The 24780-nt window shown below is 39.3% G+C and overlaps 1 pseudogene; it reads right to left on the bottom strand.

Annotated features, from left to right (window-relative positions):
* Positions 1-4692: 4692 nt before the first annotated feature.
* On the bottom strand, positions 4693-22976 carry LOC121426053 (annotated as a pseudogene).
* Between the last annotated feature and the right edge of the window lie 1804 nt (positions 22977-24780).

Genomic DNA, 24780 nt, shown 5'->3' with positions numbered 1-24780 from the left:
AATTTTCAACGAATCATTTAATTACTGTGTAGTTTTCATCCAAAGCACACGTTATTGGTTTTAAACTACCCAGAATTGCAGAGGCTAAAGTTTTAACCAATTGTAGTGTGCACAGTATGTTGCCCAACATTTTTAAGAGTATACTAAATTCATTATTTAATGGATTTTCATCAACGCTCAGAAATCTGTTTTATTTTTTTTCGTTTTTTTTTCATTGTAAAGGATATGAACAGATGTAGAATTAGACGAACAAACCACTGAAGGTTTCATCAACTTCAGACAAAGAATATTGAAGTAATGACATTTTCAAGGTTTGAAACAGTTCTATGCATGTCTATCACCATTTTAGTTGACGATGTCAAGTCAGTGCGTGTGGGGGAGGGGTGTTGCCATCGAATGTGCTTCTTATTCTCATTACACTCTCACGCACTCTTTTTTATCCCCCCAAATAAAATAATATGGCAGCCAACATTACAAAAAAAATCATCAACGTTGCTACAAAAATTTTGATGAATTTGATTATTCAAAATAACGGTGAATATATTAATAAGCCACATAAATGTTTGTTTTCTTTAGATGTAGATGCATACATATCATAAAACAATTTTTAGTAACATAGCAGTATAAGAACGGCAGCGAGACATCCATGGCACTAATAGCATCAGACATCTAACCCATAAAAAATAAACCCCCTAAATACGAAGTTCCATTTATTACCCAACTAATGCAATTATTCTGAACCACAAAGCACAAGCAAATCAAATAGTTAAAGCATAAGAAACAACATGAATAAAAAATAAAACGCTTTTGAAACCATAAAAAACTGGACAATACTCAATGCTTTAAGAAATTTTCTCTAGATTGCTTCAAAATTTTGGCCTACGAATAGTTTGCGTGACTTTTTTTAAAGATCACAATTGACTTTGAACTAAATAATTAATACGTTGAATCACTTACACGTAGAATACAATAATATTCGAAATAAATCGCTATTAACACCGAGAAGCACTTTGCTTACTCCAGTCACTCTAACAACTACTTCTTAAATTTTTGAAACAACTTGTTTAAAAAGTCTTAACAATTCCAAAAAGTTCAAACAACTTCGTATCCCACTCAACGACCAATCGCTAGGTTTCGTGTAAAAGGGCCCCACATGCTCCAATCATACCCTGGCTTGATGCTGGCAAGATGGTTGGACATTATCTAACTTAAAAAAAGGGAAAGACGAAATTAAAACAAAAAGGGTGATCTGGGTCCTGTAACACAAAAATAAGTGATCAATCGTACGCTTGATTTTCACGATTAAATGTATATTGCATAGTCAATGCAATCAATCGTGAAAAAAATGTTTTACGATGATTGGTAAGCTTTGTGTTACGGACCCCTGATTTATATAAAATGAGCACGTGAAAAATGCAAATAATGACGAATCGAAAATGTTTTCACGGTCATTCATTATCATAGCAACCAAGGCGTTGTTTCCATTGGTTCAGGGGCGGAAATCCCAGGGGGACAGGGGGACGTGTCCTCCCTACCCAAAATAGTAGGGCGGACACAATATCAAATGTCCCCGTACTATTTCTGGTATGTTATGAAAGAAAGAAATACCTCATCCAAAATCAAAATAAAGCATGTATTTTTGACGAAATGACCTTACTTTTTTGGTGATAACCCTAATTTTTGCTTGTCAGAAATATTTTGGTCGAAATGACCTGACATTTTGGGTGATAACCTTTTTTGTTTGTAAAATTTTCCTGCCCCTGGTCTCCCTACCTTTGGGGAGAGATTTCCGCCTATGTATTGATTGCCATAATTATGGAGCCAGAAAATCATCAGACATTCAGTCCTTTTTAATCCATTAAAACCCCTATTAACCAATTTAAAGAATAGAGCAACTTTAAGTAGGCGCCATCAAGTGGCTACCGGGCTCATGATCAGTGGGCAAAATAAAATTTCAAAGGATTTCTATTTCCGATTAAAATTTCGAACAACAAAATATGGATAATAATTATCATAATTATTAAAAATTAGATTTATCGATGGAAAATGCAACAACTTAGCTTAATTATCATCCTATCGGATCTCAGGGCCCAAGTGGTAACGATTTTTTTTTACAGGGGGTGCTGGTGTAAATTTGACAAGCAAAAAAAAAAAAAAAACAAGTGGAAAAAAGGGTGGGGGCCGGGCACCACAAAATGAATGTTATTTTGGTTCCGAGAAATTGGACGAGCAAAAAGAAACTGGTTCGAAAGCTACAAATTTTAGGTCATTTTGGTTACAATTGTCCATTTTGTCACACCTACCAGAATTCCAGGGATTGATGCCTATGGGGAATAATACAGGAGGCGCGATAGCTCAGTTGGTAGAGCGGGAGATTCGTAATTCCGGTGACCCGGGTTCGATTCCCACTTGGTGCGCTAGTGCCCTTTGGTAAGGCATTAATCCTCAGTACAAGGTTCTTCGGAGAGGACCTTAAGCCGTCGGTCCTCTGTGTGCTTGCTTACAAGCATTCATGCTTTCTTAGCAATCAGGTAAGCAAAAATCACCACCAATAATACTGTACGCCCATCACCCGCGCTTCCCGGGGACATGTATTACGTTTTGAACGATGCATGGAAACCAATTACACAATCGACATCGAGGTTTCTGATTGCAACCCTTTATCTGATATTACTTGGTCCATCGAACTTTGCTTCTATTTTGTATACAAATTTTCAGATTTTTTCCTTTAATCTTTTCTATATATATTCAAATATTTTTTTAACATGCTCTTCGGTGAGAATTATATTTTCTCTTGACATAATGAGGCAAGATGCGATTTGAAAGATAATGGGGCAAATCTGAAAATAATGCAATATAATCCTGAACTTTCAAACCTCGTGTAACAAATTTCTATGTCAAAAGCAAACCAAATCAACCAAAATTGGTGATCTAAAGACAAGACAATTGACCTCGTAGAAAAGTTCAAACAATGATTTCTGGGCCCGCCACTGATGTAAGAGTACTTAGCGTAGTGATAATAGTAAAATACATATCTTAGCGAGAGCTTCATAGACTAGACAATTAGTATTACAGAATTCGAATAAGACAATCAACCCATTACATTGTTTGATAAAAAAACATCGATATCACAGGTTTCTAAATTATTGAAATTAATGCCATGCGGACTTAAGGCATTGGTCTAAGTGGAGTATCAAAACAAATGATCTATATAAACAATTAAAGTATTTGAATTAAATGCCCAATTAAAAACATTGGTCTATAAAATGGCAAAAACTACAATTTAAATTACAGTATTGAATTTAATGCGCACATAAAGCATTGGTCCATGATGGCTAAAAAAAGACGATCCATTTATTGAATTCAATGTCAACCAAAAACTATAAAGATCTATAGGGGCAAAAATTGAAATTATTAAATCTAATGCCCACATTGAAAAGAATGATCTACAATGACAAAAAAATAACTCGAGATGAACTTCTGCGCCTTATCTTTCTTCATAAATAAACAACATTTTTTTTATAAAATACTCAAAGAGAATTAAGACGATACAAAAATAAAAAAATACAAAAAATAGATTCTTGATCAGCTGTAACTTTTTGTATTAGAAAAAAAGTATTGCAACATGTATCAAACAGCAATAAACGCTTAGAGCTAGCAATGGTTACGATGAAACATTCTAAGACATACATAAGATTGTAGTACTGAATTTATATTTCTTACAAACATTCTCGCCTATTAATGAAAGACAGCTGACAGGAAAAACCTGCCCTTTTCCTCTGCAGTCACATTTCCCCTTTTATGTATTTTCATTCAAACCACCTATATGTAGCTGGTACAAAAAAATGTTAAAACGACTGTATTCGACTTGCCGTAGGGCCGCTATGGGAAAAATGTGACTGCGCCGTACTAAGAAAAATTTGATCACTTTCTCTTAACGGGTGATCATTCAGCCTTCGCTGCATATCAAACAAATATCCATGTTGATTATCATTAAGTTGTGAACATCAAAAATGAAAGCTGTACATGTAAAATAAAAACATCAGCACAAGGCTGATTTCAATTGGAAAATTGAAAATGCCTTACCTTTTTTCCCGTTTCTATATTATATGCTAATAAAGAATTATCACTGTACGTTTTTAAAATATCCATATAAATTTTGAAATATTGTGCCTTACGGTTAATTTTGAAGTGTTTCCCATCAAGAACGTCCCGTAAGAATACGATCGCATGAAATACCATGGTCCCGATGTGGTAATGCATTTGTAAAATATGTGAACATCCTCTAGCATTTCTCTGATTTTTCGTATTTATTGGTGACTCATTGTAGCTGACTTTGTTCACCATGTTTGAAAATAATTACTGGGATTGTGACCATCATAACATTATGGTAATCGAACATTTCATGCTCAACAACAAATATCACATTCCTTCTTTTAACGCCCAACATCAAGAGAGCCAGAAATGAGAAAAAAACGAAGTACAGATTACAGTTGATGTACTTCACTGCACTAATGCATCCACACATGACTAAAATACACATTGAAAAAAAAACACTTTTTAAAATTTTCATACAACGCTTGTTCACTATGAACGTTACAGTAGTTGTTTAATAGTTTAAACAACCATGGTTTATTTATTGAGAATTAAGTATTGAAAATTAAACTTTGTTGTTTAAGGTTTTATGCACTTGTTTAAACTGTTAAAACAAGTATTGATACTGATGAACTACTCATCAGATAAACAGCATCGTATGAAAATTTTAAACAGTGTTTTTACTGTCAAATACGTCCTCGGAAAAGGATTATACCTGCAGATATAGGGAGTATGAAAGAAAAGATCAGCTAGATATGAGGTGTATGGAATGTTAGCTCTAAGTCACGTGTCTGCTACAAAGCCAAGATCAATGTCCCCAGCTGGGCTTTCATCTAATAAGCTATGACCCTGTCGATTTGCACAACAGCAACACATTTGGTCGGCGCTTAAAGTCTGGTTTGAAGCACAACAATAGCTACAAGAAGGTACTGGAATCTTGGCGCAGTTGCCTTCTGGACCCAAGGCCCTGCAGAGGGGCATGAAGAAGAAGTTGGCATAGAACCAGCTGACAGTCATCACAAGAGTCAGAAAAATGCCAATCTGCTGATAGCAAAGAACGACAGAGGGCAGCATCACAGCTCCTGCGATGAACGTTGAGAGCGCCGCGGTGGTTATGGCAGAAGTGAGTTGAACCATGGCGAAGGTGGAGCGGGAGGCACGGTCCTTGTGCGGGGCGAGACCATAAGCCACTCCGTAGTGGATGGTGAAGTCCACAGAGAGTCCTACCGCAAGACTCATCACGGTGGACTCCAGTATATTCAGCTCCCAACCCAAGAGTACCAAGCTTCCAATGGTCACAAAGACGGTCCCGCCGATAGATAGGGTGGCGAATAGAGTAATGAGTAGATTTCTAGTGGTGAATAAGAGAACCATCGTGGCCATTCCCAAGGACAATGCAATGGACATCTTCGTTCCTCTGGCTAGGCTTTCCTGGAGATCAAAGAAATACATCTGGTTGTTGCTGTAACTGCCAAACCAGCCACCAGCCATGCCCGGAGGCGCATTCTTCATCTTTTCCTTACCCCAGTTATCGATTTGGTACCAGAATTCACTGATGTTTTCATACACAAGTGTATCAGTGGTCGTGCTGGTGAAAGATAATTGTAAACCAGTCATCATCGAACTTTGAACTTTGAACTTCGTCTTTTCTCCAAAGCGAACGCTACCGCTTAATTGGCGCAGACTAGAAGTCCAAAATGGTGCACAGTGGTCAAAGAGCTCTGGGTCGTAGGGAAATTTAGTTTGGTTGCAGCATGAGGGGGAAGGGCTGAATGGGAGAGCGGGGTTGTTACATGGTGTCTCCATAGCAGATTTCAGTATTTCAATGAAACAAAAATCAGACGCTTTGTCCGCCTTAGAGTAAAATGTTTGGTTGCGGATATCATGGCAAAAGTCTAATAGCCATTGTTGCGAGTCCTTGCTGGATAGATTAAATGATCTGTCAAAGACTATAAACCCTTCATCGTCAGGGTCCCAGGGATTTCCATTATCATCAGGTACTACACCCCAAACAAATAATATAGGCATCACTCTCTTGTCTCCCCTTTCGAACAGGAAGTCCTTTTTATATATCTGATCGTATTGTTCCATAAAATCACTTGATATGAACACTTGAAAGTCATTTTTGGTAGGCAACTGCAGCTTTGGCTTGACAAATATACAGCAAGCCCCACCTACCCCAAGTAGCGTGAATAAAATGATCCAGAAGTACCTAAGCTTGAATACAACCAAGGGTAACATTGTCTCCCAGAATGATCGGACACACCCAGTCAGAGCTTTTGTCTTCTCCTTTATCTTGACGTAGCACGTGATCGGTGTTATTCTCTCACGACACATCCGGAACTGCAGGTACTTGTCTTCTATGACGACAATTGCAGGGAGCCAAGTTACAGTGTAGATAAAGTTGATGAGTATGGCGCATCCTGCGTACACTGCCAGGCATCGTAGGGCCGTGATGGAGCTGATGACACTGGAGAAAAGGGCAGAAGATGTGGTGAAGCTGGTAACAAACATGGTTACTGCTGCATGGTGCAAGGTATCTTGGAGGACCAACACCCTCTTCTCAGGTGCTCCACCATGTCGCTCTCTCATCTTCTTCCATATGTCAACATAAACGAAGGCATCGTCCGCACCAATGCCAATGATTAAGACAAACGCGAGGACGTTCATGAAGGGAAAGAAAGGCAGTCCGAAGACAACGGTGTACAGGAAGTAAGCAAAGATCAAAGACATCACCATGTCTAGTATTGTCATTAAGGTCACAAACAACGAGCCTGTGTACAGCCACACGATCAAAAGAATCAGTCCAATCCCAATCACCAGGTAGATGCAATTGAAGACAAGAAAATCAGAGAATAAGTCGAATTTAAACCCTGCACCAACTGCAGACAGCTTGGTGACACCATCACTTATGTCATGCCTCATAACGTTATTCTTATAAATATCCTGTCCCTCACTGCTGTATCGGGGGAATGGTGTCACCATCAATGCATGTTGAACAGACTTGAAATCTCCCTCAGCAATTGGCTTGCAGAATTCATGGCAAGAGGTGAAAGGTATCGTACACCACATTCCCAATGGTGCAATTTAGAGGGACACCTTGACAACTGCTTCCACCGCAGTCCGATGTCAACTCCTTGCTGACGAAGAACGGCGCACATTCCTGGAGCAGGTACCGTAGTTCGGCGACGTCCTCTTCTACGATATACAAACACGACTCCTTTCCGCCGATGAGAGCAGCATAGCTTCCAAGTGATGAGGGTTCACAGTCTTGGTAGTACTGTGGCAAATCTGTTGCATTCATCAAGACACGAGTGGTGTATAAATTGCACATGGACCACAATGCCTCGATGCTGAATAAGTCTACATTGTCCAAACGAGAGAAGACCAAACGAACCTTGTACTGGGCACCCTCGGCTGAGAGAAAAAAATAAAGGAAAAGAGGAATCACAGTGGCAAATGTAGAGAAATCTACAAATATACCTGACTCCCCCCCCCCCCCCTCCTAGGATTTCCATCTAATACAAGAGACTATAGTGAAAGATACGAAGGAGATTATAGGATTATCTGCATGCTACAAACATAAAAGTCATTACTTGGTCGGCTCATGGTTCGGAGCCAGTACATTTTGTTCTTTCTCGGGGACAGGGCCAAAGGAGGAATGGGCACGGGGGGGGGGGGCAAATATGTTTTTTTCTCTCTAAAATATTAACACCCCTGTACCCCTAGTTCGTATACTCTACATGTTGTATGAATGTAACCGTCTTCAGATCGTCATGGAGGGGAGAACAGAGAAGAAAAGGGTGAAAAAGAAGAATCTAACAAATCTTTAATGATTATATGCTTACAAATAAAAAGATAAAAAAATTAAGACCCTTCCGAAACTCAATGTTTTGTAGCCTAGAATCGCTAATATCTACCATAGCAGAATAAACATTTTTTTAATGGAACACATAGTGCCAAATCGTGTTTCTTGTCCCAGCCCACCCCCTCTCCACTCACATTTCTTGTCTTTTACAAGGTTATGACTTAATAGTTCATGGTCCCTACCTGGCTCTCTGCATACGGTTGGGATTACAGGACTGATATGGCTATAATCAAAAGAACTCTCGCTTCCTTCATCAATAGGGATGTCGGTGACAGCATCATCAGTGCTAGGGGTATTGCCAACGGTGGCGATCTCATCAGTGAGGGTACTGCTTTTGCTGAACCTGCTGTCAGTGGTGCTATCTTGGCCAGGACTCTGGGGTTGACATCCTGGTGGGCGATCTGTTTGATGGTGGCGGGGAGGACGGTATATCATTTTCACCTTGGCCTGGACCTTGGTTGATTGGGCCGTTGGTTGGTGTTGTCAGTGGAGGAATGTCCAACTGCGGGCCTTGAACGCCTACCACACCCCGTTTGGATTGCCGCGGTGGTGTAAAAATGGCTATCGTTCCTGGTCTGGTGAAAGTGAGCGAGTGCTGAGGTTCTGTCATTGATCTCTGTTTGTCGAGCTTGGAATCCCTATTGAGATGAGGGAGGGAAAGATGGAGAATGAATTACACTATGTTCTCTTTACCGCTGAGGTAAAAGAATGATGTGAAGGTGGTTTCAGGCCTATAATTACCCTTCCCCCCTTGTTCCTCATCATTATCATCATCATCATCATCATCACCATCATCGTCATCATCATCATTAGCAGCATCATTATCATCATCTTCATCTTCATTCTCATCATCCTCATCCTCACCATCATCATCATCACCATCATCATCATCATCATTATCATTATGATAATCATCTTCATCATCTTCCTCCTCATCATCCTCATCATATCTTTATCATCAAATTCTTCCCCTTTGATCATTTTTATTTTTCTTTATTTTAAGTGCCCGGTTATCATTTATGGCCATGCGACATAACACTAAAAAATCACTTTTTCGTAATAAAGTGAAATATAACGTCCCTAGAAAAAAAAGGAATCAGAATCGAAAAGAATTGAACGGTGTTGATTTACGTGTTTGCAAAAACGTAATACTTAAGAATTTAACATTTGACTTCAATCATTACGATACTTTCAAGGCGGCATTCACCGGTAAGGGTTAATTATGATTGTCATTATAATCATTACAATAATTAGTATGATTATCATTCTCGATATAATGGTGATTTGACTCGCTTCTGTTTTTATTTCAATACTTGGTTTTTGCATCATACGATTTTTCTAAAATCTATATGTCGACATGGCGAAATACCTTATCTCGCCAAGTTGACTTATAAAACGTTTTATGTCAACATGGCGAGATATGTTTATCTTGCCAAATCAATTATAAAACATTATATGTCGACATGGCGAGATATGAAGTGCCAAAGGCCCGGCGAGAGTCCAAATATCTCGTCAAGTTGACATACAGGGCCTAACTTTTTGTTAGTCGACTTGGCGAGATAACGCATCTCGCCAAGTCGTCAAGTCGATCGCACTTTAAAGGCTCCGTTGTTCATGTCGTTTGAAATAACAAAAAGCAATAATTATTCTCGGTCATTTCACCCGAGACCTTACTTTTGTGAGAAGAGTAAGAACATTCATAGTTACATGTAGGAAGATAAACAAAGTTTCTCTTTTCTTCTCCACCCCTTCCCTCTCCCGATACCTCTCTACATTCCCTTCTCTCTACACTGCAAAAACTCCGGTGTTGATTTAACACCAACCCGGAATCTATGTCCACACCAGAGAAGTATTGAAAAACAACACAGTTTGGAATCAAACTGATGCTGTTTTTATACTAATCTGTGTTGTATAAACACATTTTTGGTGGTACACCAAATCGAAACTGGTGTTGTTTAACACTTCTCTGGTGTTGACATATATAGATTTCGGGCTGGTATAAATCAACACCGGAGTTTTTTGCGGTGTATACTTACCTTCAATGGTTCGCTAAATGATGGGATGTCATATAAAACAAATGCAGCAGCGCCCCCACCGGCAGTCATGACGAACAGAATCAAGCAGAAGAGGACTGGAAAGCGATTTAGAAATTGGGCATACCTGATGAAAAATACAAATTTAAGAAACATTGTCACACATATATTACTTCCCCATTTTAGCCTAATACTCAGTTCCTGTTATCATTTCGATGCATTAGTTTTGTTTTCCATACTTCCTCCTCCTTCCGCCTTCTTTTCGGCTTCTTCCCTTACTTCTGGACCCGTTGCATAAAACCTTTGCCACAAATAAACACAAACTCTGGTAAACAAAATTTTGCCATTGAAAATTACACATAAAAAAAGTGTTATGCAACAGGCCCCTGGTGTTGTTTGTTTGTTGTTATTGTTGTTATGCTGCGTTTTGGGGAGGGATTTCAATGGCGCCGACGGGTCATTACACTGGCGTATAGGGTGGAAGGTCGCCGATTACAAAGTAAGTATTTTGGGGAAGTCGTTGTATTGTATCCATCACAGTATGTTATTCAATAACTGGCCGATTTCACTGAAATTTCATCATTAACAGTGTGAATGTCTTATTTATTTATTTTAGTTTCATTATACAAAGAGAATACTGCGTTGCTGAATAATAAAAAAAAACAGCAATCAATAAGCGTATAGAATAAAAAAAATCGCGAAAAATACGCCGCATAAAATGTTTTGACCGCGTCGCTCGCTGACTTTATACTTTCAAGTCAAGTCTCGCGCAACTTCTGAGATCAAAATTGTGACCCCGGATCCGAAATTATGGAACATTTCGTTAGTGCACGCAGACCCAAAAATTGTTACAAACGTGAATTCGTGTACAAATCAAATGTTTTATGCTTTCATTCACGTTTTTGAGCAAAATAGTGTTCTTAGCCAAAATTTATAAATGTATATTTTTCTCCTTACTCTGATTAAATTTTAATTAATCTCATCTTGTTTATTTAAAAAATAAAATCCCCGACAATTTCCAATGAAAAATATAATACACAAGGAAATAATTTTGATATTGATTTTTTAGTACATTATTTTGATCAGAATCCTATAAAAAGTAGCATTTTATGAGCCTTATTTATCTAATTAGAGAACCCTTTTGATTTTATGCATAAATTAGCACAATAATTAGAAATGAGATTTTATGAAGAATTCGATCTTACAATTTTGTAGATTATGCCATTGGCAACGCATGTGCCGATTGTCGTCGCAATCACGCGACCGACAGCCGAGATCCCCCTCCCCCAGTCTTCTTAAGGCCACCGCACACCTTACGACTGTTTGCAATCCGATTTTGAAACAAATCGCATTTTGCTCATTTTCTGAAAATGTGAATGGAATATATCATTTTTTACTTGAGGTTAAAATTGATTGAAAGAATACGAATAGAACAATTTTGTAAGATTGGAAGCCTCTATTTTGGAGTACAGGCCAAATTCGTTTCAAATCGTACGGCTGCTATGACGTCATTATGACTAGATATTAAATTTGCTTTTATTCTAAGAAGGCTGATAGGATAGTCACATATTTGAACATAGGTATTCGTACGATGATTTCGAACATTACACAAGATATTCCAAATATCAATATTAGCATCAAATTATACTATGTTTTATTCGTAAATTGAGTCACAGACCGATCGTAAGGTGTGCGGTCGCCTTTAGGCGTCGAAATATCCCAGTCTGCTAAGGGTTAATATCCCTGCAGGCTGAGATAATTAATTCTCCTAGCTTTCTCAGAATGGGATATGGTGATTAGGAATAAACGAAATACAGGAAGGAAACAGAGATAAATCAGAACTGCATTATTATCGTCGCCGTAGTTATCATCATCTTCATCATCGTCATTATCACCATCACCACCACCACCATCATCATCATCGTCATCATCATCATTATCATCATCATCATCGTAATCATCATTAACATCGTCATCATCATTATCACCATCATCATCCATCATCATCACCGTTATCACCATGATCATGGTCATCATGACCATCATCATCATCATCATCACCACCACCACCACCATCATCAAAAGTTTGACTTTAAAATTACCATTGACAGAAACCACAGTCATTCTTCCTTTCCTCTCCATCTCTTTCATGAGCATCCGTTTCACTGATCGTGGTCAATCGAAGTGCGCCCCCATTAGACGTTGGTTCGTAAGAAAGGTCCTCTGTTTCGAGGCTCCCGACACCTTCCGACTCCCATGCCGCACCTGCAGTAGAAATGAAGGGTAAAAATGTACGTGGTCTCAAAATCACGCACATAATGGAGGTCAATGAAGAACGTGCATGATCCTTTACTTCATTCGTGTGGGCTTGATTGATTTTGTTCTTCTTTTTTGAAAATATTCAGCACCTGGACTTGTACTGTAGATTTAAAACTTCCAAAGTTGTGTCTTGAGCAATGGCATGCATTTGAATGAAAACTCTTTTGGTTCGGTTGCCCATACCCCCCATAGTCAAATATTGGGTATACCACTACTACTACTACTACTACTACTACTACTACTACTACTACTACTACTACTACTTTTACTACTACAATTACTGCTACTACTACTACAATAACAACCACTGATGCTGCTGCTGCACTGTAAAAACTGTGGTGTTAAAACTGACACCAATTGGTGTTAATATAGAGGACCACACCCTAAGGTGTTAAAATAATACCCTAGAGATTGAACATAACACCAAAGAGTGTAAATGTAACAACCAATGGTGCTGTAATAACACCTATAGGTGTAAAACTAACACCACAAATTTAACATCGGTGTGAAATAAGTGGTATGGTCCTCTGTGTACACTGGCTAACACCACAGTTTTTGCTGTGTGCTACTACTGATGCTGCTGCTGCTGCTACTACTATACTACTACTACTACTACTACTACTACTACTACTACTACTACTACTACTACTACTACTACTACTACTACTACTACTACTACTACTACTACTACTACTACTACTACTACTACTACTACTACTACTACTACTAATGCTGCTGCTGTTTCTGCGGCTGCTGCTACTATAGGTTTCCCGTCCAATTTCGTCAAAATTTCAACCGATTTAATGATGTGAAAGTTCAATTTGCAACTAATTCGAATGACCTATGAGATAAACATTTAAATACCCAAATACTTTATTTGATTTAATCATATTGGCATGCGATTTCATGGTTATTTCATTTAAACAAGTATAAAGATCGAGCAAATTCAAATAGCCGAAGAGATGTTTTCAAATTCGCAACGGTACCCTCCTTGCGAAGGTTTAGGAATTCAAAATCATTAATATGCGATCACTTATAGGATATGCACAGTGTTTTTCGTTTTTATTTTTATTTTTTTACTTCATTTGAATGATTATGGAAATGGGTTTTACTTCTTAATTGGATGTTTACCATTATACTGAAATGTATCATCCATCTGAAAAACCATCATCGGAACAACAACTCGTTTTTCCACTTTCATTCAACTATAGAACGTGGTCAATACCATCCCTTCCCCACAACGATATAATTTACAATTATGTGAAATAAAAAAAGAACAGGATGATGAAAAAAAATACCTACCATTGGTATAGACCAATTTCACAACGTGAGAGGGCAGCAGACTGGTCGCCATGCTGCGGTGGGCGAATCAACTTTTATAGTACACAAGTCAATAGGGTATTTGGTACATTCGTTCGATTTTTTTTATTTTGGACCAATTGAGCAGATTTCTTGTAAGATTCACAATGAACATTAATCGGAGAAGTTCAGGTCGCAGCTGTGCTGTGTTCAATTGCCACAACAATTGGAGAAAGCTTCAGGATTGGAAGCAAAGTGAATGTGAAATTCACTCGCCTTGGACTCATGAAGCCTGTTTGTGTGTGAAGCCGTACTCCCTGCATAGGTTTCCAGGCCGTAATGAAGGAATGCGTCGCCAGTGGATAAAAAAACATCAACAGAAAGGACTTTAAAGTTAAGAAAGATAGTGTGGAGTTGCTATCATAACAACTTTTATGAAACAGGGCCTGGCCCCTCTCTTCCCCTTCCTCCTTTCTCTCTGTTTTATTCTCTTGCCTTGCCCCCTCCTTTTGGATACTTATAGGCCTGCATAAAATGTGGTGGTGGTGGTTTTTGTAAAGAGGTGCAGCGCCACCTCTTGGCAGAAAAACACATGACATGAGTATAATATCGAAAAGGCTGAATGTAAGCAGCGCGACAGAGAGAAACGAGAATATATACTCAGCTTCATAGTTTACAAACCCACTGTCTCAAAGAGTAGTTTATTGAGAGTCATAGTAACTACTTACTACATGGTGTCAGGAGTGGTGGCGATGTTTGGAGCTGTTACGTGTTTATTTTGTGCTAGATTTGAGGCACCCTACGCGAGACTGTAGCTGTGGGACTGCCCTGTCAGAGGCAGAGAGAATGAACGTGAGTAAACTCTACATCCATAGCCTTAAGTTCATTAAGCCTGTCAATGTTCATTATAACGAGAAATAAATCATATCGGGACTGGATCTGGCCCGTATTAGAGCATCCATGACATATATGAATTCAAAGGAGATTTGGGTTGGCACCAGTGATTTTGCTTGAAACAGTGAATTGATCTCTGACTCTGCCTTTGGCTACATACCCTGATTTGAACCATCCAGTGTCGAGTGGACCTAGCGTAAGCAAATATGGAAGCGCTAAAACCTCCCCAGCAGCTTGATTTGGAGGCACAAAACCTCCCGCAGGTATGGGCACTCTGGAAGGAAGAATTGATGTTATATCTTGACCTTGCCATGGCTGACAAAGAAGATAAGACAAAAGTAAAGATGATGCTGTACCTTGTTGGCAGTAAAGGGAGAGAGCTTTATCAAACCATAAAGCCAGCAACAGAGACCTTGGAGGAAGTTGTCAAGGCATTTGACAATCATTGCAATCCTCCCCGCAACGAGACTGTGGATCGGTTTAAATTCTTCACAAGGGATCAGCAAGCTGGAGAGACATTTGACACGTACTTGACAGCATTGAAACTGCTGGCTGCCAACTGCAATTTTTCTACGCTTGCAGATGGTCTACTAAGAGACCGCATTGTATGTGGAATTAGAGAGTCAAGCTTGAGAGAGAGGCTTTTGAGAGAAACGGCGTTGTCTTTGGAGGGGTGCATCCAGATTTGCCGTGCATCCGAACTGACAAAGAGTAGAATGGGTGTATTAGATGGAGACGCAGTGCATGCAGTGAGGGAGTCCTCTATCCAGCACTCCTCTCATAAGCAGTCAACAAAGCAGAAGCCTGGAACCCGCAAACCACGTAAATGTCGATACTGTGGGCAAGAGCATGAATTCATCAAGGAGAAATGTCCTGCTTATGGGAAACAGTGTGCACGATGTGGGAAATATAACCATTTCAAGAACCAGTGTAAGACCATGCTGAGCAACGTACATGGTGTTAGCAGAGAAGGAGAAGAGGAGGATCCAGACTTCACTCTACATGTGATCACCCTTGAACCAGAAGAGATAAAAAGTATTCAAGAAAGGCCAAAGAAACGGATCTTTGCAAACATGATGGTCCGTGGGCATTCAGTGAGATTTCAGGTAGATTGTGGGGCAACCTGCAACGTGCTTCCTTCTTCATGCATTGACACAAGTACCATGTCGCTTCAGCCTACCAAGGGATTGCTGTCAATGTACAATATGAGTACAGAACAACCAATGGGAAAGTGCACGATAGAAGTTGTCAATCCCAAGAATCAAGAGATCTTTGATGTGGAGTTCATCATTGTGGATAATGGGAAGCTGACTCCTATACTGGGTAGTGAAACCAGTCAATTGATGGGCCTAATCACCGTGCAACATGAAAACATCATGGAGGTGACTGACTTGCCACGGCTGAGCTCAGCGGAGCAACTGAGCCATGAGTATTCTGATGTGTTCGATGATAGAGTTGGGAAGCTACCTGGCCAGTACAAGATAGAACTGGACCCAACAGTAAAACCTGTTGTGCATCCTCCAAGACGGGTACCAGTTGCTATTAAAGAGAGACTGAAAGCTGAGCTAGTGAGACTGGTAGAAGCAGATGTTGTAGCCCCAGTCGATACTCCAACAGAATGGGTCTCCAGTCTTGTGTGCGTCAACAAACCTAACAACAAATTGAGGGTTTGTCTAGACCCTCAGGACCTGAACAAAGCAGTCAGAAGGAACCACTACCCAATGAAGATAATAGAAGACATCTTGCCAGATTTGTCCAGGGCAAAGGTGTTTTCAGTAGTCGATGCAAAGAATGGGTTCTGGCACGTAGAACTTGAGGAGGACAGCTCGTACCTAACTACATTCAACACCCCGTTTGGGCGTTACAGATGGAAGAGGCTGCCATTCGGTATTGCATCGGCACCAGAGGAATTTCAGCGTAGGCTAGATGAAGCACTAGAAGGTCTGCAAGGAGTAAGAACAATAGCAGATGACATCCTGGTGTATGGTGAGGGTGACACAATGACAGATGCAGAAGTAGACCATGACACCAAGCTGAGAGCTTTGATGGAACGATGCAGGGAGAAAAATCTGAAACTCAACAAACAGAAGTTGAAATTCAAAAGGAAAGATGTGTCTTTCATGGGTCACCTGATAACTGAGGAAGGATTGAAACCAGACCCAGCAAAGGTAAAGGCAGTGAGAGACATGCAGAATCCAACAGATGTTGCTGGGGTACAACGCTTTCTCGGATTTGTAAATTACCTGAGTAAGTTCCTCCCCAACCTGAGTGAGATGTGTGAACCTCTCAGATCACTAACCAAGAAAGATGTAGAATGGTGCTGGCTGGACGTGCATGATGCTGCAGTCAAAAGCATCAAGGAGGCTGTGACATCAGAACCAGTTCTGAGGTACTTTGACAAGGACATAGGGCTCGTTCTGCAGGCAGATGCTTCAGAAAAGGGCCTGGGAGCAGCCATCCTGCAGAAAGGTCAACCGATAGCGTATACAAGTAGGGCGCTCACTGAGGCAGAGAGTCGCTATGCACAAATAGAAAAGGAGTTGCTTGCAGTTACCTTTGGACTGGAAAGATTCCACCAATATACCTATGGAAGGAAGGTGACTGTTCAAAGTGATCACAAGCCATTGGAGATCATTGCAAAAAAAAACATGCATCAAGCTCCCAAAAGGCTTCAGAGACTCATCCTTCGCTTGCAAACTTATGATGCTGATATCATTTATCATCCAGGCAAGCAGATGTACATTGCTGACACGCTAAGCCGAGCGTATCTTCCTGTGTTGGAAGTGGATGGAAAACAGACAGAGATGGAGCAGGTCAACCTGGTGGATCACCTGCCAATTGCAAGACCTCTGCTGGAAGAGTTAAAACAGTGCACAGCAAAGGATGAGGTGATGCAAGAGATACAGGCAGTAGTAATGAATGGATGGCCAATGAGGCAACAGGATCTTCCATCTGGTGTCATACCCTATTTTCACATACGGGATGAGTTAAGCATCGCCAATGGTCTCATCTTCAGAGGTGAAAGGGTAGTGATACCAAAGAGCATGAGACAAGGCATGATAGAACGACTACATGCATCACATCTAGGGGAAAGCAGTTGTCTGAAGAGAGCACGAGAATGCCTCTATTGGCCCAATATGAACAGTGAAGTAAAGAACTACATACAAAGATGTGATGTATGTAGAGCCATGGGAACCAGACAGCAGAAGGAGCCGCTAAAGCAACATGAGATACCGGAGAGACCATGGGCCAAAGTTGGTGCTGATCTGTTTGTCCTCGACTCACGTGACTACCTTGTTATAACAGATTACTACTCCAACTTCATTGAGGTGGACTATCTGACAACTACAACTTCATCTGGTGTGATACACAAAATGAAAGCCCAATTTGCCAGACACGGAATTCCAGAGGAAGTTGTAACAGATAACGGCCCACAATTCACTTCTGATGAATTTGCCAAGTTTGGAGCCAAGTGGGAATTCAAGCACACAACTACATCTCCACTTTATCCTCAGGCAAATGGGAAAGTGGAAAATGCTGTGAAGACTGCCAAGTCACTACTCAAGAAGGCTAAGGAAGGACACAATGACCCATATCTGAGTTTGTTGGCATTCAGAAACACGCCAACACCAGGATTCTCCTCTAGTCCAGTGCAGCGTTTAATGAATAGAAGAACCCGCACTACCCTACCAACAACTGCGAAGTTGCTTGAACCTGCAGTTCCCACTGGTGTGAAAGAACAGAGGGAGAAGACAAAGGAGAAACAAGCTCATCACTACAATCGCTCAGTCAAAGAACTGCCTTCAATGAAACCAGGAGATGTAGTTCGCATCCAACCCCACAATAGGCAAAGGGAGTGGCGCAGAGCGAAGGTCCTTCGTATGGCAACAGAACCACACTCATATGTGGTGATGACAGAGGATGGAGCTACATATCGTAGAAATCGCAGACATCTGCGATTAGTGTGTGAAACCTGGAGTCGTCGTGAACCAGATGATGGAGTGATGATTGAACCAAATAAGCAGACAAACCCAGATGATGAGTGTGATGACCGATCTGAAACACAAGAGAGGCAGGAAGTAAAGACAAGATGTGGTCGCACTATCCACCCCCCTGCCTATCTCCGAGACTTTGTGAAGTAAGAATTCAATGTGAAATACGAACTAAGGAACTGATTATGCTGGACAAGATGATTCAAGTGTGTTATTGAACTTTTGATAGATACAAACTGATGGACATTTTGTTGGGACATTCGTCGAATTACTGACTGTTCAACACTATTACAGTGAAAGTGGACTGTTATCATTTTTTTTTTTGTTGCATATCTGTTATGTTTGTATGTATTTTCTTTGTAGTTAACTGTTTAATACAAAAAACAAAACAAACTGATGCCTTGTTACATTGAAATCCCTTACAGGCATCTGACATATTTTGCCACTATGTAAAGTCTTGATTATTTGCTTATCAAGTTTCACAAATTTTCAGTTTTGACTTGGATCCAGTAAACTTCCAGTTTACACTGACACAATTCAACCCAAAAGTAAAATTCTCTAAAAGAATCTGGCCTGAATTTAACTTGTGGTACATTTAAAAAAAAAAAAAAAAAAAAAAAAAAAAAAAAAAAAAAAAAAAAAAAAGTATTTCGTTCATGACCTTATTTGAAAAAAAAAAAAAAAAAAAAAAAAAAAAAATGAAGGGAAAGATGTAAAGAGGTGCAGCGCCACCTCTTGGCAGAAAAACACATGACATGAGTATAATATCGCAAAGGCTGAATGTAAGCAGCGCGACAGAGAGAAACGAGAATATATACTCAGCTTCATAGTTTACAAACCCACTGTCTCAAAGAGTAGTTTATTGAGAGTCATAGTAACTACTTACTACAGTTTTTTTGTGGGGGGGAGGGAGGGGGATTTATTTGATCATGCTTAGATGGAAATATCAGTCCCTCTCTCTCTCTCTCTCTCTATCTCACACTATCCCCTCCTCTCTCTCCCTCTCACTATCCCCTTCTCTGTATTACACTATCCCTCTCTCTCCCTCTCTCACACACTCTCTCGCTAGCCCCCCCCCCCCTCTCTCTCTCTCTCACTACCCCCCCCCCTTCTCACCATTCCCCCTCTCCCTCTCACTATCCCTCCTCTCACACATACTCTCTCCCCCCTCTCTCTCATCCTCTCTCACTCTATGTCTCGTTCACTCTCCCGCTACTCTAACACAATTTCCTAGCAACAAGAAGTGAGCTCCCTGATGAAAACCAACAGCGATTCTTGGTCATCATCAACTCACTTTTACTGACAAAACTAAGGGGAAAAGTAGCCAAAGTGCAAAAATTCATCATACCTTCATCGGTCAGATATGGCCATTGTCTTACATCGTCTACCCAGGTGTCCATGCTTTATTTTATTGATTTATGATGAAGTTAATGACACAATATCAGAGCTTATCTGTAATCTTTCATTGAATTTGTACACAGAGCCAATCGCGGTCAGCGCACTTGCCCACCGCAGCAATGGCGTCGCCGATAGAGGGCCAAATACATAAACCGGCCGTGAAATTGGTCTATAGGTCATCCACCCACTCACTGGCGGATCCAGGGGGGGCACACCCGGCTCGTGTCCGTGCCCCCCCCCCCCTTTGAGAGCCACAATTTAAAAAAATCGTGGACCGTCCCTTATTCTTGGTTAAAAACCTTCGGTTTTGCTCGTCAAATTCCTAGAGAAAATGCCTCCTTTTTTTTGGAAATCCTTGATCCGCCCCTGCACCCACTCATTAATCACTAAAAGAATAACCGTTCACAACCATATCCTATATCCTATAAGTGTTACATGAATTACGTCTTTATCAAACATAATGGAATAAAATTATTCTAACTGAAAGATCAGAAAAAAAGGTAGGGTAAAGTTTGGAGAAAAAAAAATTGTATAACGTTATAAAAGAAAAATGAACACAGAAACATGTTATCTGAATTTGGACGTTTAAAGTGCAAATATGTGTGCCGATTAATGAAATTGAAAATGGTATTTTGGGTGAAATTAAACGATCAGTTTGTCGTTGCGAAATTAAATGACGACTTTGGGCATTAATTTGCACGAATTTCTCCCAAAATTGAATTTCTACCAAATTCAAAGGAATGATATAGAACGGAATTAAATGATGAATAAATGAAAATGAACCATGTGTGCAGAGGGTTGACAAAATATTTCGAATTTGAAAGTCCTTTCATTAATTTAAATGCAACCCTGATGAAATTGGACGGGAAAACCTATATATATTGTATTTTTTTTTCAAACGTTACCCTATATTTCAATTTTTTGCAGATCTTTTCAGTTAGAATCATTTTATTCCATTATGTTTGATAAAGACGTAATTCATGTAACACTTATAGGATATGGTTGTAAACGCTTATTCTTTAAGTGATTGATGAGTGGTTGCAGGATTTCCCAAAAGGGGGGCACATTTTCCGGAGGAATTTGACGATAAAAAAAAGAAGGTTATTAACCAAAGAATAAGGGTATTTCGTCCACGAAAAAAATAATTGTGCCTCTAAAGGGGGGGGGGGGGCACGAGTCGGCTGTGCCCTCCCCCTGGATCCGCCATTGAGTGGGTCGATGACCTAGTATGCCAGTGGTAGGTATTTTTTCTTCATCATCTTGTTCTTTTGTATTTTACATAATTGTATATAATTTAAATCGTTTTGGGGAAGGGATGGGTATCATGGAATTGACCACAGTCTATATATAGTTATGAAAGTGGAACAAAAACGAGTTGTTGTTCCGATGATGGTCTGTCAGATGTAAAATTCAGTAAAATTTTTAACATCCAATTTAGGGGTAAAACCCATTTCCATAATTATTCAAAAGAAGTAAAAAAAAAAACAACAACGAAAAACACTGTCCATATCTTGTAAGTGATTGCATATTAATGATTTTGAATTCCTAAACGTTCGCAAGGAAGGTACCGGTGAGAATTTGAAAACACTACTCAGCTATTTTAATTTGATCGTTCTTTATAAATGTTTAAATGAAATAACTATGAAATCGCGTGCCAGTACAATAAAATTAATTTAAGTATTTGGCTATTTAAATGCTGATCTCATATAGGTCATTCAAATTACTTGCAAATTGAATTATTACATCATTAAATCGGTTGAAATTTTGACGAAATTGGATGGATGGGAAAACCTATATTAATACGACTATACTACTACTACTACTACTACTACTACTACTACTACTACTACTACTACTACTACTACTGCTGCTGCTGCTGCTGCTGCTGCTGCGACTACTACTACTACTACTACTAAAACTACTACTACTGTCTACTAGTACTACTAAAACTACTACTACTACTACTACTACTACTACTTCTCCTACTACAATTACTACTACTACTACTACTACATGTACAACTACTACTACTACTACTACAATTACTACTAATACTTCTTCTACTACTACAATTACTACTACATGTACTACTACTACTGCTGCTGCTGTTGCTACTACTTCTACTACTACTACAACTACTACTATACTACTACTACTACTAGTCTACTACTACTATTTCAATAATAACAAACAACTGATGCTGCTGCTGCTGCTTCTACTACCGCTACCATTGCCACTACTACTAATACTACTGTAACTAAGTTATACCACTACTACTATACTACTGCTGCTGCTGCTGCTGCTGCTACTACTACTACTACTACTACTACTACTACTACTACTACTACTACTACTACTACTAATACTACTACTACCACTACTATTGCTACTACTGCTACTACTGCTTCTACTACTACTACTATACTACCACCACTAGCATGCTACTAGTACTTCTATTGTAGTGGGTGGGTACGGCAAAAACCATCATTTCAATCACAAGATTGTAAGACCATGAAGACTGTCATCGTGTTTACATACTCGATTTCACTGGGATTTTCCGTGGATCTCACACTTAGTCAAAACCATACCGTGGAGTAGTCTTGAGGACGCAATGATGATGATATACTTCTTCATGAAGAAGAAGAAGTACATGACATATCTAAAAAATCATCATCATTGCGTCCTCAAGACTAACCGTGGAGCACCATGGGCATACATAATACTACTCAAATATACAAAACAAGAAAACACTGCGATGCATAGAGCGTACGACACGGCACTGCCTCCATTCATTCACTAGCTATTGATCTTTTTTCATAGATATAGGCAGTACTATAGCATGTATAGTAAGTCAACATGTTTTGAACGGGGGTGTTTACTCTCATATCACAGAATAGACTTGTAGTTGTTGAACCCATTATTGGGATATTATAATATTCTGGAATACACTCACCATCATCAATGTAACCGGTGTTGAGTGACGAATCGTCGCCATTGAATAGCCGGAAATATCTTGGCATTTTGCACCATGAATTTGATATATGGACATATCAATACACAGAACATGAAAATATGTAGCTCGCTATATGAAAGTCATCGCACGGCGAAAATACTCTCTCTAGATCTCTCCCCAGACGAATTTTCCACACCTAACAGAGTGAGGGCGCAATGTATATTGTTTAGTCTACCGGGGGAATTGCTATTTAAATTGCCAATTCGTCTACTGACATTTCAATTCAATTCTTTATTCCATTTCCATTCAAAACATGATACAAAGCTATATAAATCAGATACATTTTTACAGATGAACATTATTACTTGGTAAAAAACAGTATACATTTGAGCATGAATAAAAATGAGGGGTCCACCAAAAGCAAAGCTTGGAAAGCCTATGATCCCCTTGGAAACGAAATAAATATTGTCGACTTATATGCGTATTTTTCCTGGATAGAAAATACCCGTCCACTCACCACATGGTCTATTTTCGTTTAGTCTTATGCCATTCCGTCCATCAACATTCCGTCTAACAACCATTTGGTTCATCATTTGGTCAAATCATCACCTCGTCTAATCCCCATTTCGTCTATAACCAGTTGGTCCAATATCAAGTTCCTTTTCATTTTGCACAATATATTAACGCTAATGGGGTGCATGCTGCAAGAAACTTGCGATCAATCGCAAGTCAATTTTTGGTCCCTAAATCAATCATATGTCTTGCGGTTAAAGGGGAAGTTCACCCTGAAGAAAACTTTGTTGTAAAAATAGCAGAAAAAATAGTAAAAAATATTGGTGAAGGTTTGAGGAAAATCCGTTAAAGAGTAAGAAAGTTATTAGAGTTCAAAATTTTGGATTTGTGACGTCATAAACGAGCAGCTGCCCCATGTGTTATGTAATATAAAATGTATGAATTTCAAATTTGGTATGGTTCCTGATGACTTAATTTTGTTTTCTTTTCATGATCGGGTGTGAAACGATTTGTCTATTGATATACAAAAGTTACAGTGAAAACCATTTTCAATTTTCTGAGAAAATGACATTTCATTGATTTTTTACCATTCGCTATGTAGGGATGCTGCTCGCATGTGACGTCACAAATCAAATAATTGAAATTCTAATAACTTTTTAATTATTTGATGAATTTCTCTCAAGCCTTCGGCAATATTTTTTATTATTTTTTCTGCTATTTTTACAATAAACTTTTTGTCAGGGTGAACTTCCCCTTTAATTGCAGATAAGTGATTGTTGGCTTATCTGCCCATTTTCTTAAACAAGAGGTTTAACTTTCCGATTTTCTACATCAAAAGTTGGTCTATCAGTTGTAAAATTGATACAGAATATTTGCAATTGATCGCAAATATTTTCATGCAACACCCCCTAAATCCAATAAGACCAAATTGGTACATGGACTAAATGGCCCCGTAAATGGCTACTCGAATAACAAGATATCGGACGAAATGGTAAGTGGACGAATTGGCAATTATATTAGACCATGTGGATAGTAGAAGAACTGAAGGTTGATCAAATGATAGTATAGACGAGTTGGCAATTGGACGAATAGATGAATTGGAAATAAACCGTCTGCTGTGCACACCCGTTTCCAGTTTTATCCCTACCCGAAAAAAAATTGTACTTATTTATTTATTTATTTATTGGTGTTGTATGTAAATAAAGATAGGCCCAACTATTTTAAAACTTCGTTCATTAGGAAATAATTTTAAAGGGAAAAAAAGAAGGTTAAAAAGTGCGATATTCTCAAAATAGGAAGACGTAAGTTGTGCAACGGGATAACAGCAATAATGTACATGTATTTCAATCGCATATATACGATGAGGGGTTTGGGGGCGGGGGGGGGAGCACGCGAACGTGTTAACTTTCCGGGGGG

The sequence above is a fragment of the Lytechinus variegatus genome, chromosome 13, assembly GCF_018143015.1.
Source record: "Lytechinus variegatus isolate NC3 chromosome 13, Lvar_3.0, whole genome shotgun sequence".
Classification (NCBI taxonomy): domain Eukaryota; kingdom Metazoa; phylum Echinodermata; class Echinoidea; order Temnopleuroida; family Toxopneustidae; genus Lytechinus; species Lytechinus variegatus.
The sequence above is the reverse complement of the archived record's forward strand: the minus strand, read 5'-3'. Positions and strand labels throughout refer to the sequence as shown.